Raw genomic sequence first — 17,808 nt, 5'->3', positions numbered from 1 at the left:
CTTATATATATAAGTAAAGTGTTTAGATTTACTTTGGTCTTCACTTTTGCCTTTATTTTTACGCAACTTTGTTGTTGTTGTTATTTTTACCTTTGCCTTTATCCTATTCTTCATTTATGTACATAGTCACCTTTACTTTCATTCTTGTATTGGTCTTTTTCTAAGTGTTATTCTTTAACCTTTTGTTAGCAAATTTTTGTTAAATTTATACCATATGCATACACATTGCAGCAGTTGTTTCAGCCCCAACCATTTCCGTTGCACCATTTCCGTTGCATCATTTCTTTTGCATCATTTCTATTGCATATACACAAGAAGAACTTGTTTCAGCCCCAATCATTTCCGTTGCACCATTTCCGTTGAATCACTTCCGTTGCATCATTTCTGTCCCAACCAGATCCGTGTGCAATTTCCGCTGAATTTGCCAATTTACTCCCAACCAACCAACCGCCGCTAAAGAAGTTTCACTTCAAAAACCCATATTTCTCTTAATTTTTTAAATATTGACCATCGATAATTTCCACAATTTCAAAATATGTGGTACTATTCAAAAGTAAATATATTTTTAAAGAAACTGATAGCTAATTTATTGCAATCGCACAAAAATTGTCGAGGTTACGCGACTTTTCTTATATACGACCTTGAATTTATATGTGTGCTCAAAAAATCTGAAATATAAATTCAAGACCGTATTTAAAAAAAGTCGCCTAACTTCGACAATTTTTACGCGATAGCAATAAATGAGCTATCTTTAAGCTAGATTTAATTTTGGATAGTACCACATATTTTGAAATTGTGGATATTATCGATGGTAAAAAATAAAAAAATTAAAAGAAATATGGGTCTTTTTTTAATTTACTCGATAAAAATTCCCAACAAGTACAGTCAGACAATAGATTATTATACACCATTTTAAAGGCCTTTATATCCTCTTCTCAGATCATATTCATCATTCATTCATCATTCATAATCAGCAAGCTCAGAAACCCACTGGAAACTAGTTTCAACACTTGACAATGCTTAAAACGTTCAGTATCAACGTTTTAATTGTAGTAATTATTTTTAATTTGATCGCCATATTGGATCCGCCATTTTAAACTTAAAAAAATTGACTTCAAATTCGTAATCGGCGAACCCCAAAAACTATACGAGTGCCGGGTTTCTAACAAATCCAAATTAAAAAAAAAATGGATCGCCAATTTGGATCCGCCGTTTTGAATTTGGAAAACTGACTTCCTAATTAGNAGATTCCTAATTAGAAACCCGAGAAACCCCCTGGTAAGAAGTTCCAGCCCATGACAATGCATAAGTCGTTCAGTATCAACGTTTTAATTTTAATAGTGTCTTTTCGAGAGCATATTTTCGGGAACTAGGCCCATTACAACTGTCCAAGACAGGTGTATAATAAAGGGAATGTTCCCCAATAATACCAGAGTAATTATATGTAAAAACCACATTTTTAGCTGCATTTTAATATGTCACGAAAATAAAAAATTGAGAACATTAGTGTTTTTATAAAAAAAACGACCATAGCGATCTCTAAAAAAACTTTTTTTAGAAAATAAAAAATACGTGTATCTTTCTTTATCACAAACAACAATATTCTGATGTAGCGTTTATGAATTTCCAAAAATAGTGTTTTTATGAACCACTCTAATTCCTCTTAAAAAAAGCAATACGCAAGATATACTATTTAGCTTCTCTATGATAAATTGTGCTGTTCGCCTTGATAGTTCACACTTATGTATGCTGAAACTCACGCTAGGCGCACATTTCATGCGATGGGCGGACCGATTTCGGTCGAATGATATGGTCGCCCGACCAGTGGCGTCCCTGTGGGGAAAATCTTTAGTTTTGAACTGGGGCGCTTCTAGTACATTTAGAACCACTACTAGTTCGCGATAAATCTCTTTTGCATGCAAACAACTGGCGAATTTAACACAGCGATGTCATAGGAATTGGAAATTGTCCCCGCTGCATTACCTTTTCCATAGTTCAGAACCAGTCCTAAATTCGACATATGGGATCTAGTTCGCTTTGCACCCCATTTTCTATAGTTTCGAACCAGTTGTAAACGAAAAAAGTAACAAGATGTTTTCTTTTTGGGTTACCATGGTAGCAATTTTCAATTTTTTGCAGAGAAATGTACTTTCAATCTGAAATCAAATTTGTTTGAATGAATGTAAATTTAATTTTGCATTTGAAAACACGTTTACATACCTTTGGCTGTAGCTGAATTTGCAGAGGGGCTGACTGTTATTGGTTATATTCCAGAAGGTCCCATAATGTTAAGATGTTAACACAAATATTAGTTTTGTATTACCAAACTATGAAAAAGCATCTGCGACGTGCAGACTGAAAGCGTATTTGAACGAAAAACCCGCCAAGCAAAAATCTATTTAATGTAAACAAGCCCCCCGCTGCATCCCTTTTTCAGTAGTCTCGAACTAGTTCAAAATTCGCCAGATGAGATCTAGCTCGTTCTGCATCCCTTTTTCTATAGTTTTGAACCAGTTCTAAATTCGTCATTTTAGATATAGATGTCTAAAATTGTTTTTTAAAAGTACCACATATCGCCGCTTTTGAACTGGTGGCGATCTAGTTACTATCGGACTCGTTCGTTTTTGGCGATAAAGATCTAGTACGGAACTACAAATTTGGTTAACCAGTTCGGGGTTTTCCTACAGGGGTAGCTATGGTGGGTCGTCAGGGGCGGACCGCACCGGGTGCCACTTGTTTGGGGTGACACCCGACCATCAAAAAATAAAAGTTTATGCAAATATTCACTACGTTTATCACTTATAAGTCACTTAGGTTTGAAAAAATCATAGTAGAGTTATCAATACTATATTAAATGCAAGTAATCTATTGTTATGAATATACTAATTACTTTGAAACTCTGCCTTGAGTTTGATCATTGGATTGTTAAATAAAACACTTAGTTGATGGCAAAAATGTTTACTTTATTACACTGTCAGTATTTCTTTAATATTACTCCATTGAAACGCTTACCTTAATACCTTATATCACAGTAGCACTGCAACTTCCCTCTACTAATTCCTGTTTACAAACTCACAATGTTATTTTTATCTTAACTCTTAGTTGTCAACTTTCAACTAAATTTAGTTGCATAGATCACTCAGTTAATTTATGTGGTCAACACTCATTTGCGCAAAATGTATCATGTGCAACATTTTTCAGACAAAAGAGCCAATTTTTACATTTTTTTCTGCTTAAACCAGCCGCTGGGAAGTGCTTCCTAAACATAGCTAAGCATCCATTAAAAGGCTCTCAATAACACTTTGGAGTGCTCATTATGGTGCAGTTAAAGTGTTGGCTGAAAACTTCGATGGGACTGTGGCTGCAATTGATGAAATATGTTCAAAATTTAGACACCAGAGGTAGCGCACATAACCTTATGCTTTTGGAATGATGTATTGAGGGAAATAAATTGTGCACAGATTGCATTGCAAAGTAAAAGCTGGAGTGTTGATAAATTAGCTATCAAAATAATGGTACCTCGTCTTTATATTGAAGACAAACGGGATCACTTTGTCGAATAGCCAATGGATCTTGCTGTTTCTATTACACCCAGTAAATTAACTAACTAACTACTAAATACTAATGGAATAACGAATTCGTGCTAAAAAACCCGATGCAGGTCTGAAGTTGAGAACTGAACTTCAAAAGGATATCGATTCAAACAGGTGGAAATGCTTTTCAAAATTGTTTTCAAACTAAAATCTTTCATGCCTGACATTGTAATACACATTTATTTTAATAAACTGATNACTTTTCAAAATTGTTTTCAAACTAAAATCTTCTTAAATCTTTCATGCCTGACATTGTAATACACATTTATTTTAATAAACTGATGAACTCAATTGAGTTTGATTGTTCAAACAAATGGCAACCCTCCTAAATAAAGGTCAGAAATAAAGAGTTTTCAAACCCATTTCGATTGATACCCACCCTTTAAAAATTTATTTAACTTATTAGATTAATTAAATTTAACTTTTGAAACAGATGGCAACCCTCTGGAAACCTCTCAAAAAATGTAAATTTCTCAAACTAATCATTTCTTAACACTCTCTCGTTTTACAACAATATTTCATATAACCTGTGTAATAGTTAACTAAATTCGACTTTTCAAACAGGTGGCAACCCTCTTCAAAAGTAGTTTCAAGCTAAAACTCTCTAAACTCTCCTTCGCCACGTAACGTCTTTCGTCCTCGTCGCGATACATATTTTAATTAGCTGATGAATTAAGTTGAATCTGATTTTTTAAACATGTGGCAACCCCGCTAAATGTAGTTCAGAAATACCCATTTTTCAAACCCCCTTCGATCCAGGTTTTAATAATTAGTTTATCTTATTAGATATTTTGAATTTAACTTTTTAAGCAGGTGGCAACCCTCTTCAAACACCTCAGAAATATTCTTAGTTTGACATCCGTATTTTGATATTTCACATACCTATGTAACTTGTGTAAAATGTGTGTATGTATGTATGTATGTTAACTAAATTCGTATTTCAAGCAGGTGCAACCTTCTTCAAAACATTTTCAAACTACTACCTTCTGAAACCCTTATAGTTTGGCGCCGATATGCTGATATATATGTCTCTTACCTAATTCTTTAATTCAAATTTAATTTGATTTTTTAAATAGGTGGCAACCCTGATATAGTTAAGTTAAGAAACAAAGCTTTTGAAACTCCTTTCAATTGACACACATTTTGTGAAAAGCGACTTAATTATTTTAATAATTTGAATATAATTCTTTAAATGGTGGCAGCTCTTTTCAACAAAGTAAAACCCTATTGCACATCCGCAGTCGAAACGTTTTAATTTGACATCTCTTTCTGGAAAATCGAACGAACGATGCGGAATTGATGGCATTGATTATTAAATAATTTGAGTTCAGTTGTTCAACAGGTGTCAACTCTTTTTAAAAAAATAAATGTTTGCACATCTAAAGAGCAAGAGCTTTAATTTGACACCTAATTTTTGAAAATCGAGCGAACGGTGCAGATCTTATGTCTTGGACATCCCCGCGCGTATTTATATATAGATTCAGTCTATATGGGAGGTTCCTCATTAAAATAACCCACATTTTTCCACGAGTATAGTTATGATTTTATATTCATACATATCTCCATGCCAAGTTCCAGTACTCTACCACAAAAACTTTCAGAGGTAGCAGTATGAAAAATTGCGTTTGTATGGCAGATCCCACGCCCCTTTGTCTAATCGAGATGAAAGCTAAATGACACCCGTGTGCGATTTTGCATTATGATCGGTTAAGTAGTTAAAGCATGAAAGCGTAACAAACAAACCAACTCACTTTCGCATACATAATATTAGTAAGGATTATCCAGTACAGACCATTAAAATAATTTTTAGAGGCGAGCATTTTTTATACAGACTCAAATACAGAAACGCAAAATATTACACCAGGTCATATACATTTTTTTTCCTTTAATTGTTTGTGTTCAACGAAAAACTATTATTAAGTAAGAAGTTACGCTTTGGTTACGCGCTTTCTCAAGACAATATTTCAGAAATGTGAAGTAGCACCTTGTCCTTTATCCTACACTGAGGGAAATAATGCATAGTAAAAATGAATACTTTATATTTGATTATCGTTTAAAAATGTTCGTATTTAAAAATAATATTTTCATACAAAATTTATTACGCACGTATTTGACTGTTCACATCTGAGTATGTATATGCACACGCACCCCAAGCATGCAGAGCGCTGCTCTGAGAGCGGTGACAACAGTACATTTCGAGGATAAAATATACACAATTATGTGTTTTTTTATGAACAAAATGTAGGTTAAGGCTGTGTGCGAGTTCGTCTAAATTGCTACCTAAATAGAGAAAAATCCTAAATCACTGGAAAGTGTCGGTAACGCAGTGAATAGGAACAGTTTAGATTTTCTGCGAGCATACTTTTCAACCTAAATTGAACAGTCAAATATATTTGAGCGAGCGATTAAGGGCCGGTTACTCAATTTCTGGTTAACACTTATCTCCGGTTAAACTTAGTTATCGACGTTACCGACTCCCTGTTATATGCATGGAGTCGAAGACGTCGATAACGATGTTTAACCGCAGATTAGTGTTAACCAGACATTGAGTAACCGGCCCTAAGTGAACAACGATTTTTTGATGTTTTAAATAATTTTTATCATTGCTATGGCACAAAAAAGAAAATATTCAGAAAGATGTAAATATAAATTTATTTGATTTTTGCATTCAGATAAGTATATGTGTAATTCGATGGATGTATATTATTTCGCAGGGTCAGAAGAGCAAACGGATCCTTTTATAGATGCCAGGATGGAACATTCTCCTTTTCTGTTGCAAATTTATTATATTGTTAAATAGTCCCAAAGCTATCGCAAAATTATTCATTTTATAGATACATTTATTAAAAGCAACAATGCCAAAATAAACAATTTAGGTTGTCGAACGAACTCGCACAGTTTTAGCAGCTGTTTCCCTAAATTGTATCAGTGCTGGAAATTCCCAGTGGAATATTAGTTTAGGTACTAAAATTTAGGTAAACTCGCACACAGCCTAAGTATAATATTCATCTTTAATGTATGCTGATATTCATGCGTAATGAAGAATAATATCAATAGTTAGGTACATAAATAACGCTTGTGTTTTATAAACTGGAAAACTCAAATCGTAATTATAGCATTGAATGGAGTTTTCTTAAATGTAAGTTTAAAATAAAAAAAAGTCCATTGTAAGATTAAATTATTTATGAAAACCGTAAATTTTGTGAATTTATCAAGCCAAATTCTAAATTTCCGAATATATTTAAGCCTTTATTAAAAAAAACAAGGTTTTTATAGCTATACAGGTCTCAATGACTGCCAGCACATCCGCCCAGACAGTCCTTTAAGCACACCCAAGTTTGAGTGATCTACAAGTTACAAGCGTTTTCAACATTTAACAGTTCATTATCATGTGCGGTGTAATATAACAAATTATACACTGAACTATGATAATCTATACTAGTATCTATAATAATACACAAAAATTTGCAATGTTTTTACTCTTTTGCAATAGTTTCGGGCACTATTACACAGTCATGACTTGTGCCACTCTGCCAAAGTACGGTTTTTGCTCCCTTTCATACCAGAATAATTTTGTATACAACTCTGAATCAACAAAATTCATTATCCTTCTCATTATCAACCCTGATCAGATTTTACCCCCGAGGAGTACTCAAAAAGGTTTATTACTGTATATACTGTGGTACAAATCGCGTGCTGTGGTGTTGATGGATATTCAACATTTGAAAGCAAATTTATATGTGTAGCTGAGTGCGCAAAGATTCTTGCCACAAGTTGTTGATATCCGGAGATGGTCGGGTTCGAATTCCACTGCAGGGAACATGCAAATAAAAATTTTTTTTCTTAGTTTTTGCCTTAATTATTCACTTCACGGATGCTTTTTCAGTACGAACGCGGTAATTTTAATATGCGCGTAATTGAATTGAATATTTACCAATATACAGTACTTTCGTTGACGTTTATAGTAAGATCAATTACGTTTCTATTTGATTTTAATATGTTTCCCTCGGTGTAGGATTATTCTTCTGAAGAAGTAAAGAGGTATATTTTATACCCACAAATGAAAAATAAGTACCGCTCAACTACTATCACAAAAAAATTCACGATTTTAATAAAATACGCGAAATTAAGTTACAGTGTGAGAAGCTTTTTTCTCGCGTTTGGTAACTGGAATATTTGTTTAATACCTCCCTTTTTATTCCTCATAACGTACAAATGAACGCCTAAAAACCCCAAGCTGTAGGTCATATCGCGCAAGAAGTTAAACATTGGTAAAAAGTAGATTTAATGCAAGTTGCACTAGAAATTTCCTGATTTTCTCGATTGTTGCAAGTAAATTAGTCATTTAAAACGTTGGTTTTGTTATGCATAAAAATAAATAGTAGTAATAACGAAGCTATAGAAACAGCACTTGGCAGTGCAGCTGCTTTGTGGCGGCAACAATATGCCAGTACACTGAGGGAAATAATGCATGGTAAAAATGAATACTTTATGTTTGATTATAATAGTTATAATTACACTGAGGGAAAAAAATATTAAAATCAAATAGAAACGTAATTGATCTTACTATAAACGTCAACGAAAGTACTGTCTATTGGTAAATATTCATTTCAATTACGCGCATATTAAAATGACCGCGTTCGTACTGAAAAAGCATCCGTGAAGTGAATAATCAAGACAAAACCTAAAAAAAAATTAATTTGCATGTTGCCTGCTGTGGAATTCGAACCCGACCATCTCCGGATATCAACAACTTGTGGCAAGCATCTTTGCGCACTAAGCTACACCCAGAAATATAAATTTTCTTTCAAATGTTGAATATCCATCAACACCACAGCACGCGATTTGTACGGATAAACATGTATGTACTATGTATGTGTGTCATAGTTGCCAACTTGGCGCTTTAAGCACTAGATTTGGTGCTTTTTGAAAATTAAAACGGCAAAAAAAATTGTTTAGTGCCTAGTGCTTTTTTTAGTGCTCTTCTTCTCTTTCTCATAGATAGTTAGAACATGAAATAATTTGAAATATTCAAAGCTGTAGCAGCACTGAATTTAAAAGAGTATATATTCATTTTTTCGTTTGTTGCGATTCGATTTATCTTCCTCTAAATATACCAGTATACAACCTTTGTGTGACAATATCAAGGCGCACGCCACAAATCGGAGGAGAAGCTCGGCCAAACACTAACATATGTGTAAGCGCCAATCTATTATTATTATAAATATACCAGTTTTAATCTACAGTACTTACTTCGGTATTACTTCGTTAGCAAGTGTGTGTGTTGTCACCGCTCTCAGAGCGGCGCTCTGCATGATAGGGGTGCGTATGTACACTTACATATACATACTCAGATGTGAACAGTCAAATACGTGCGTTGTATGAAAGTATTATTTTTAAATAAGAACATTTTCAAACGATAATCAAATATAAAGTATTCATTTTTACTATGCATTATTTCTCTCAGTGTATCGTTTAAAAATGTTCGTATTTAAAAATAATATTTTCATACCAAAATTTAGCACGGACGCATCTAAGTATATCTACGTAAGTGTACATATACATATGTATGTATACCAACCCTGCAGAAAAATGTATCAATTGATAAAAAAGAACCAACTTGGAGTTAGCTTTTTTGCGAGATTTCTATAATATATAACTTGTGGTTAGCTACAAAAAGGTAACTTGAAGGTACTTGAAAAGTAATGCAGGAGAAATGCAGACGTAATCGGGAGATTGTTTAACAACAAATATTACTTTGAACACACTTTCTCTCTGCACGTCACAAATACTTTCGATATAAGGACAAATAAAAGGAAGATCCACAATTTATATTGTCGTATGTCTGACGGAGGTCAATAATGGGACCACCTACAGCAGAATATGTAAACAAATATAAAATGTAATAAAATAAAATAAATAAGAGTAAGAAGAAGATTTTTCTTCTTATTGATATTTTATGTCCAAAAGTAGTTAGTTACAAGTTATTTGACATCAAATGCAGAGGTAACCACCCTTCACTGTTTCGTGGCCATCGCCATAGAAATAGAGTTAGCTTTCCTCAAAGAAAATATACAAATAATACATACATATTTGCCTTTAGTTCTTTCCTAATCAACTTCAAGTTAACTTATAGTCAGATACATTTCCAGCAGGGAAGCATGCAGAGCGGTGACAACACACATTCGTACATACATAGTACAAATGCACTAACCGCATGCTGTGGTATTGATTGAAATTCAACATTTGAAACCACATTTATATGGCTGGCGGTCTAGCAACAATTTGTTGATTTCCAGAGGGTCAGGGTTCGAATGCTATTGCAGGCAACATGCAAGTTAAATATTTTGTTTCTTTGGTTTTTATCTTGATTATTCACTTCACAAATGCTTTTTCAAAACGAACGCTTTATTTTAATATGTGCGTAGTTTAGGGCTGCCATAATCTTGAACCCATCGACCAGGACACTTATTCCCTATAAATACAGTTTCTTTGGTTCTGGCGTTGCATTATTTTGAAGTATTTTCTGAAATTATAAGCAATGTAGTTTTGTGGCACAATTCATAGAGCTGAATGATTGATGATGATGAAATGCTCAAGTTCTGATTTTTTTTTTAAATCATAAAAGAACAAATTTATCTTGACGGTGACGGAACTTGGAAAATGTTTGGCGCTTTTAACGTGACCTTGAATGCTTGCCTTAGCACCATTAGCAAATTTCCACATATCCTAGTTACAATGCGCTTCATGATCATGGTAGGCAGCCATGGAAGTGAAGCCATTCTAAAAGACTTACCCAATAAGGGATGAAAAAGTGCTTCCCTGCATGCTTCCTAGAAAGGATTTTCCTATTTACAATTTACGTGAATGTACTTAAGTATATGTTTATATTATTTAGCATTATAATAAGCATTTAATAAGCATTTAAGTCTCGCAAAAACATATTTTATCCGAACCTTAAATATTTAAATTCCTTAAAGAACTACATATGCTTTTTTGAAATAAAAACAGCTTTAAAATAACTTCTTCAAAAGGCCTTTAGAAGTACGTCCTACAAAAGCCCTTCTGGAAGCTCTTCTCTGAGTAGTGAAAGCACTTTCAGAAAAGCCTTTTAGAAGAGATTTTAACTCCTGAAACTATCTACTGCCTCGTATGTGTGACCCCTTAGCCGTGTACCTGTTCAGGAACTTGAACTTTTTGTGGCATTTGGCTGAAGATACAAAATTAAATTTCAATCATATACACTAAACAGACAGAAGGTAAACTCACCAGATATTGTTCAACATGTTAGAAAAAATGTTTTATTATCGATTTTTGATTACTAATGACAGAAAGCTTAACCTACTTTTCAAAGAAAAAAATTGCTAAAAATTAGATGGGTGTCTGTATTGACCTTCAATAAAAAACCGGGACAATTTAAGTATGGACCAGGACACCAGGACAATTTGTTTAAATCAGGACAAATCCGGGAAAACCAGGACGCCTGGCAGCCCTAGCATAGTTGAATTGAATATTTACCACTATGCAATACTTTCATAGATCAACTACGTTTCTGATTGATTTTACTATTTTCCACCCTCGCCGTACGCAAAATGTCCCCATCTCAAAAGATTTCCCCACATATAGGGGGGGGAGGGCAATGAGAATCAAAAATTTTGTACGCACGCATGCACAACTGCATGCAAATCATAAAAAATGCAATATATAATGCATTTTTCAAATTGAGAGATTGACATTTTTTTTCGAATTTCGAACAGTGGAATCGTGTTTCTCGTCTCAAAATCTATAATACTAGTATAATAAGAAATATATACATTCTTTGTTTTGGGCATTTCCCCTATGCAGTTTAATGCCGTGTAACTTAGTGGCTTCTTGCTTTTGCAGTTGGCATTATTAATACGCTAAAATAAACATTTTTCTACATATTTTTAGGCGCAGTAATAATTTAATTTTAACACCAAAAATACTTTTGAACCCAACGCTCTAACTTTCGCTGGCAGTTTGATTCTTAGTCCTTTTAAATTTAAGTTACTGTCCACCTTCACCTGCTTGAAAATATAGTTTGCGTGACAATGCCCGGCTTGGGCTGTTTATTTTATTTTATTATTTGTCAAATTAATTTTAATTATATTTTTATAAAAGTATAGCTCACTGTCTGATAGAAACCATAAAAATAAATCCAGGATTTGTAGAAATTTTGTGGGTAAACATTTTTAAATTTTCTTCCATATAGGGTATGTTCAATTTTTTTTTTAATTTTTAAATGTGGGTTTATTTTCGTTAGACAATAAGCTATACTTTTCTAAAACAAATAATTAAAAGTTATTTGAGAAAAATAAAATAAATAGCCCAAACCGAGTTACTATATTATTTTATCGGGGGGTGTAGTTTTATAAATTTGGAATATAATGAAGAGATCACAATGATAAGTTACATTAAATTAAGTCTACAACAACTGAAGCTGTACAATGAATTGAACAATAAACACCCTGCAGTAGACAAAAATATGTGTTTTTCGGATAAGCGAAAAATTGAGGCAATGGTATTGACGCAAATGGCGAAAAGTACAATTAAGCTCAAAAACTTACACTATTTTCATTAATTTAGTACAATTTAAAAATCTCAAATATCAACACTGCTCATCTTATGTACTTGTGGGGTTGGAACTGTTTTGCGGACTCTGTTGTTCCTCCTCGAAGCTTAAAATAGAAACGTGGGTAAACTCAGAACGCAGTAAGTACTAGGGAGAGGGCCTTTGACAGGCCAGACTTCTTGGTTATCCTTTCGATAGGAAAAATATACATCTTCTGAACAGAGCCTATATCAAGTTGCTTGTTGGCTACCTGACGGGTCATAATCACCTGCGAGACAGCGAAAATGGAGGTTAACTTGCAAGTTTTATTGGATTTTTCGGAATAAATTTTTACCAGTAAGAAAAACAGGTGATGGCACGATGCTTAGCGCAACTCACACTAACAAAACAATTGTTTTGTGGGCCTTTATAGTTGAAATTGACAAATTTAACCTATTTAAATATACATATAATAAGATAGGAAATACTATTAATCTTAGCAAATTGCAACAAATTAATCAGCTTTTAATAAAACTTGCAACTTCTTGCTGGTTTTTCGTTTTCTTACATTATTGCATGTCTTTCTCATTGAGAGCAAATGCTGACTTACACTCAGAAATTTAGTTACTGGAAAGTACAAAAATACGACTATAGATTATACATGGTGCACTAAGTGCGGGCAACAATGCTGCGAATGAATGGAGCTTACATGTGCTCCTTTAAATTTCACTATACCCAAGAAAGGGAAATTTATAATATGGCTCAGCAGAGCAAGCAAATGTAAACCATTGGTAGATTTAATTTAATTAAAACGTTTTCAAAGTTGCCAGCAACAACAGTAAATTTATCATCGTGAAGTTAGCTTCTGCAACGTCCGGCGAGGCTGCGATGCAGTTCACCAAAACTAATAACAAACTCAGTAACAATTTCACTGATCGCACTAGACAATTACAAGGCAATGCAAGTCAGAATCATTCGTCTAGTCTGTGATAAAGTCGCATCAGGGAACTGAGAAGTCGGAGGACCTCCACTGCGGCGTCGCAACATTATTTAAGCATTTGGTATTGCCAACAATGAATATTGAACAGAACAAATAAATTTAACTGCGTACCCCTTAAAATATGCAAATGAAGAAATAAATTTAAGTCCTTTTCTGCGCGCTGTGGCCCCAACATCCTTTGGTGTTTAGTGCGAGCTTTTCTTATTGCTTTTGAGAAGGCAAGTGAATGCGGGCATTTGTGTGTTGATACTGGACACATATAGCGCGCATAAATATTGAAAATGGTCGTCGCACAATAGCCACTGCAACCGAAATGATAACAACAACAATAAACTACGAGAAGCAACCACGGCGCTTGTTATTGCCTGCTGGTATGAATACGCAACAAACTCCAAAGATTAAGACACAAGGTTTTTTATTTGTTTAAATGGAAATAACATTAAATTACATCAGAAAAAACGATAGTAACGATAACAGCACAGGCTGACTGCAGAACAACTGCTTGCGCAGGCAAGCATCTTAGGGCACCAGGGAGAAAAGCAATGCTCGCGCCACGTTCATTCGAATTGATGTCACAGCGGGCGAGTGAGCGATGCCGAGAGTTCCTTTATCACTACACGCCAAAGATGGCTTTGTGTCCATATTCAAACACATATATTTAAGCAGAAGATTAATGCCTTTACCTGGTATAAGTTCCGACTATCTGAGTAACCCCAAAATGAATAATCAAAGCTTTAGCACACACAGGGGGTGGGTTTTGGGGTTCAAACCCCCCCCTAAAGGTAATAGCCTGAAGTAAATTCTGTATCTTAAAGCTTTGAATCCAGCTCTCAAGGAAATCATAAGAAATATTTATTATAATTTCTGTTGCTTCAAAAAAAGCGCTTTGCTTATGCTGTAAATATTTTTCTTGAGAGCTGCAAACTGATTTAAGTAATATTCGTGGAAGAAAATTTCTTTTCCATTTCTTGTGCGTCGTTTTATATGAATGTATTGTTTTTCTTGAGAGTTCAGGTTATTTTTTCGGCATTCGAAATATTAAAAGAAGTGGGACAACCGTGAGAAATCACCATCTCTATCGAACCACAAATCACCATCTCTATCGAAAACCACAAACAGAAATCGAGGAAAATGTATATAAAAGTGTAAAAATTCCATGAAAGCAATTAATTTTACCGAAAACTATAAACCAGAAATCGAGGAAAATGAACATAAAAGTGTAAAAATTTCAGCGAATAAATAAATTTATTTTTATTGAATATCTTTTTTAAAATTTTGTATTAGGTACTTTTGAAAGTTGAGCGCATTTTGAGTTTATAGAACCTTTTATTTAACAAGTAGTTTTTAAGGAAACAACACAACCGACTTCAATTCTCATATACAAATTTAGGAGTACCGTTAATTTTTTCATGATCCAATCATCGGATCTAAAAAATATTACGTGACGACCCTTGAGATACCATCGTTCCAATAAAAACAAGTAAGAAAGTCTAAGCTCGGGCGGAGCCGAACATTAAATACCCGGCGCAAGGCCGGGGTGTATCAATTTTGAGTAAATTAGCGTCCCTAAATTTCGAAATATTGCAGTTTCAAGCATTTCTGAAATTTACCGTTATATGAAAAGCGGCCGTAATTTTAGTCCGATTTCAATAATTTTCAACGCTTTGCTTTTATGTGGCAAGCACAATAACCATACCGAATTGGTACAAATTGGTAGAACAGTTACCGATACATATATATGTGATCATAAGTGGGCGGTGCCACGCCCATTGTCCAAAATATTACCATAATCGTATTTCTTGGTAAAGAATTGTTGCAAGTATCAATTTTGAATAAATAAGCTTTAATATTTATTGACTTATCGAAGATTTTGTATTTCTCTAAATTACCGTTATATGGGATGTGGGCGTGGTTATTGTCCGATTTTTTACATTCTCGGCCATTTAGTATGCTGTATCAACGCCAACAACTGTGCCAAGTTTGGAATAAATTGGTGCAGCGGTTGCCAAGATATACACATGTAACCATAAGTAGGCGTGGCTACGCCCATTTTTCAAAAGTTTATAACATTCTTATTTTTGATCCAAAAATTGTTGTAAATATCAATTTTGAGTGAATAATCTTCAGTAGTTACTAAAATATCGCAGTTTTCGTATTTCCGCAAATTACCGTTATATGGGATGTGGGCGTGGTTATTGTCCGATTTCGCCCATTTTCAATACGAACCTACCTTGGATTAACGGAAACTTATATACCAAATTCGTTGAGATATCTCATTCTTTGCTTGAGTTATCGTGTACACGGACGGACGGACAGACGGACGGACAGACAGACATGTCTTAATCGATTTCTGTATTCATTCTGAGCATATATGTACACATTTGTCTATATCTATCTCGATTCGTTTTGGCTGTTACAAACAACCGTTATGTGAACAAAATTAATATACCCTTGTGCACAAGTGCGCTCGGTTATAAAAAGAATTATTGAAATCAGTTCACGTGGTCCAAAGTTATGCGGTAGCATACCTACATAAAAAAAAAAATATTCCGACGAGTTGATAACCTCCCCTTCTAAAGTCGGTTAAAAATGTTTGAGCTCTTTGTTAATTTTATGTAAATAAAGTGCAATTTATGAAACTTTAAAACTTTTTAATACTGAATTTATTAATTACTGTACATAAAAATGCATGAATGAATACATTTTCGGTATTTTCTGGTGATATATCTTCAGAAATATAAAACCCCCCTAAAATATACCTGGGCGCACCCCTGAATCAAAGGTATTTACATATATACATAGATATGATTGGCTTAGTGTGCAAACGTGCTAAGTCCACTTTTTATGAAAATTGAGTAATGCAGTAAGAAATCACAACTCAAAATAGATCATTACAAAAAAAAAGTTGCCGTAATGTCGTTCTTACTTGTTATTACGCAGTGGTATGCAAATAAAATCAAGAAAAAATATAAATAAGTCTGTCCGTGTACATGATAACTCGAGAAATCTCAGCGAGATTTGGTATGTAGGTTGCCCTTTATTAAGGCGGCCAGAATATTTTAACATTCCAGGAGGATAAATTCTCCACATTGAAAACACAAAAAAAAATTGTATTTATTTTAACACATAAATAACGAATAAATAAACAATTCAAAGTTTCTCTAAACACAAGTCAAACAATTAATTATAAGACCGCCACATATTAACAAATTTTGAATATTTATTTTTAACCGACTTAAAAAAGAAGGCCATCAATTCGTCGGAATATATTTTTTGGTATGTTACCGCACACATTCGACCACCTACACCGATTTCGATAATTATTTTTCTATCGGAAAGGTAGTGTCTCACATGCGGTCCCATACTAATTGGGTTTAGATATTCGATCGTTGGATCATGAAAAAATTAACGGTACTCCTAAATTTTTATATGAGAATTGAAGTCGCTTGTGTTTTTTGCTTAAAAATTACGTTTTAAATTATTTAATTGTAATTATATTACTTGCAAAATAAATTGCTTTCGTTCTTCGTCTTTCGCCAAGGTTCCATTATAATTTTGTATCAACGCTATACCTCGCTCAGCAATACCCTGTGGGGAAAATCTCTAGTTCTGAACTGGTGCGCTTCTAGTACATTTAGACCCAGCACTGTTTCGCGATAAATCTCTTTTGCATGCAAGCAACTGGCGAATTTAACATGGCGATGTCCTAGGAAGTCTCAATTGCTCCCGGCTGCATCCCTTTTTCGATAGTTCCGAACTAGACCTAAATTCTATAGTTCCGAACCAGTTCCAAAATCGACAGACGAAAGAAAAAAGTATCATGATTTTTCAATCTTTTTGGCTCATCCGTAGCGCGATTTTAAGTTATTTTGGAAGAAATGTGTTTTCAATTTGAAATTAAATTTGTTTGAATGAAGAAATGTACGTTCACATACCTTTAGCTGTAGCTGAGTTTGCAGAGGCGCTCGCTGTTATTTCGTATATTCCAGACGGTCCCAAGAAAGAAAAAATTAGATTTTTAAAAGTACGCCTTTTCGCCGATTTTGGACTGGTGGGGATCTAGTTCCCATCGGAATAGATCCTTTTTGGCGATAAAGGCCTAGTACGGAACTAGAAATTTGATTCACTAGCCCGCGGTTTCCCTGCAGGGTATATTAACATATTTAATACTTTTAATCGTCTCTAAGACAGCCAATTTCTCGGTAATTTTTTAGAGAATTTAATTCCCTACAAGAATATGCCTGGAAATCCTTTATCCCTTTTTTATAACTTTTCTTAACGGTTCAAAAGTTATAAAATTTTTAATGAAAACAAATTTTTATGCCCGAGCGCACTTATGCACAAGGGTATATTAATTTTGTCCACATAACGGTTGTTTGTAACAGCCAAAACGAATCGAGATAGATATAGACAAATGTATACATATATGCTCAGAATGAATAGAGAAATCGATTAATCCATGTCTGTCTGTCCGTCCGTCTGTCCGTCTGTCCGTCCGCCCGTGTACACGATAACTCGAGCAAAAATTGAGATATCTCTACGAAATTTGGTACGTAGGTTTCTGTTAATCCAAGGTAGGTTGGTATTGAAAATGGGTGAAATCGGACAGTAACCACGCCGTCTTCCCATATAACGGTAATTTC

At 34.2% G+C, this 17,808-nt stretch overlaps 1 long non-coding RNA gene across 1 annotated transcript; it reads right to left on the bottom strand.

The window, feature by feature from the left end:
- Positions 1-673: 673 nt before the first annotated feature.
- Positions 674-12,214, bottom strand: LOC108374158 (uncharacterized). Its single transcript, XR_001849026.1, has 3 exons — positions 12,204-12,214; positions 2,512-2,516; positions 674-749 (listed from the first exon to the last, which is right to left on the bottom strand). It is a non-coding gene; the product is annotated as an uncharacterized LOC108374158 (long non-coding RNA).
- Between the last annotated feature and the right edge of the window lie 5,594 nt (positions 12,215-17,808).

This window comes from Rhagoletis zephyria, unplaced genomic scaffold, assembly GCF_001687245.7.
Source record: "Rhagoletis zephyria isolate East Lansing unplaced genomic scaffold, Rhagoletis_zephyria_1.1 Rzeph_scaffold_07413, whole genome shotgun sequence".
Taxonomy (NCBI): domain Eukaryota; kingdom Metazoa; phylum Arthropoda; class Insecta; order Diptera; family Tephritidae; genus Rhagoletis; species Rhagoletis zephyria.
Note: the sequence above shows the minus strand (reverse complement) of the source record. Positions and strands in the feature narration are given on the sequence as shown.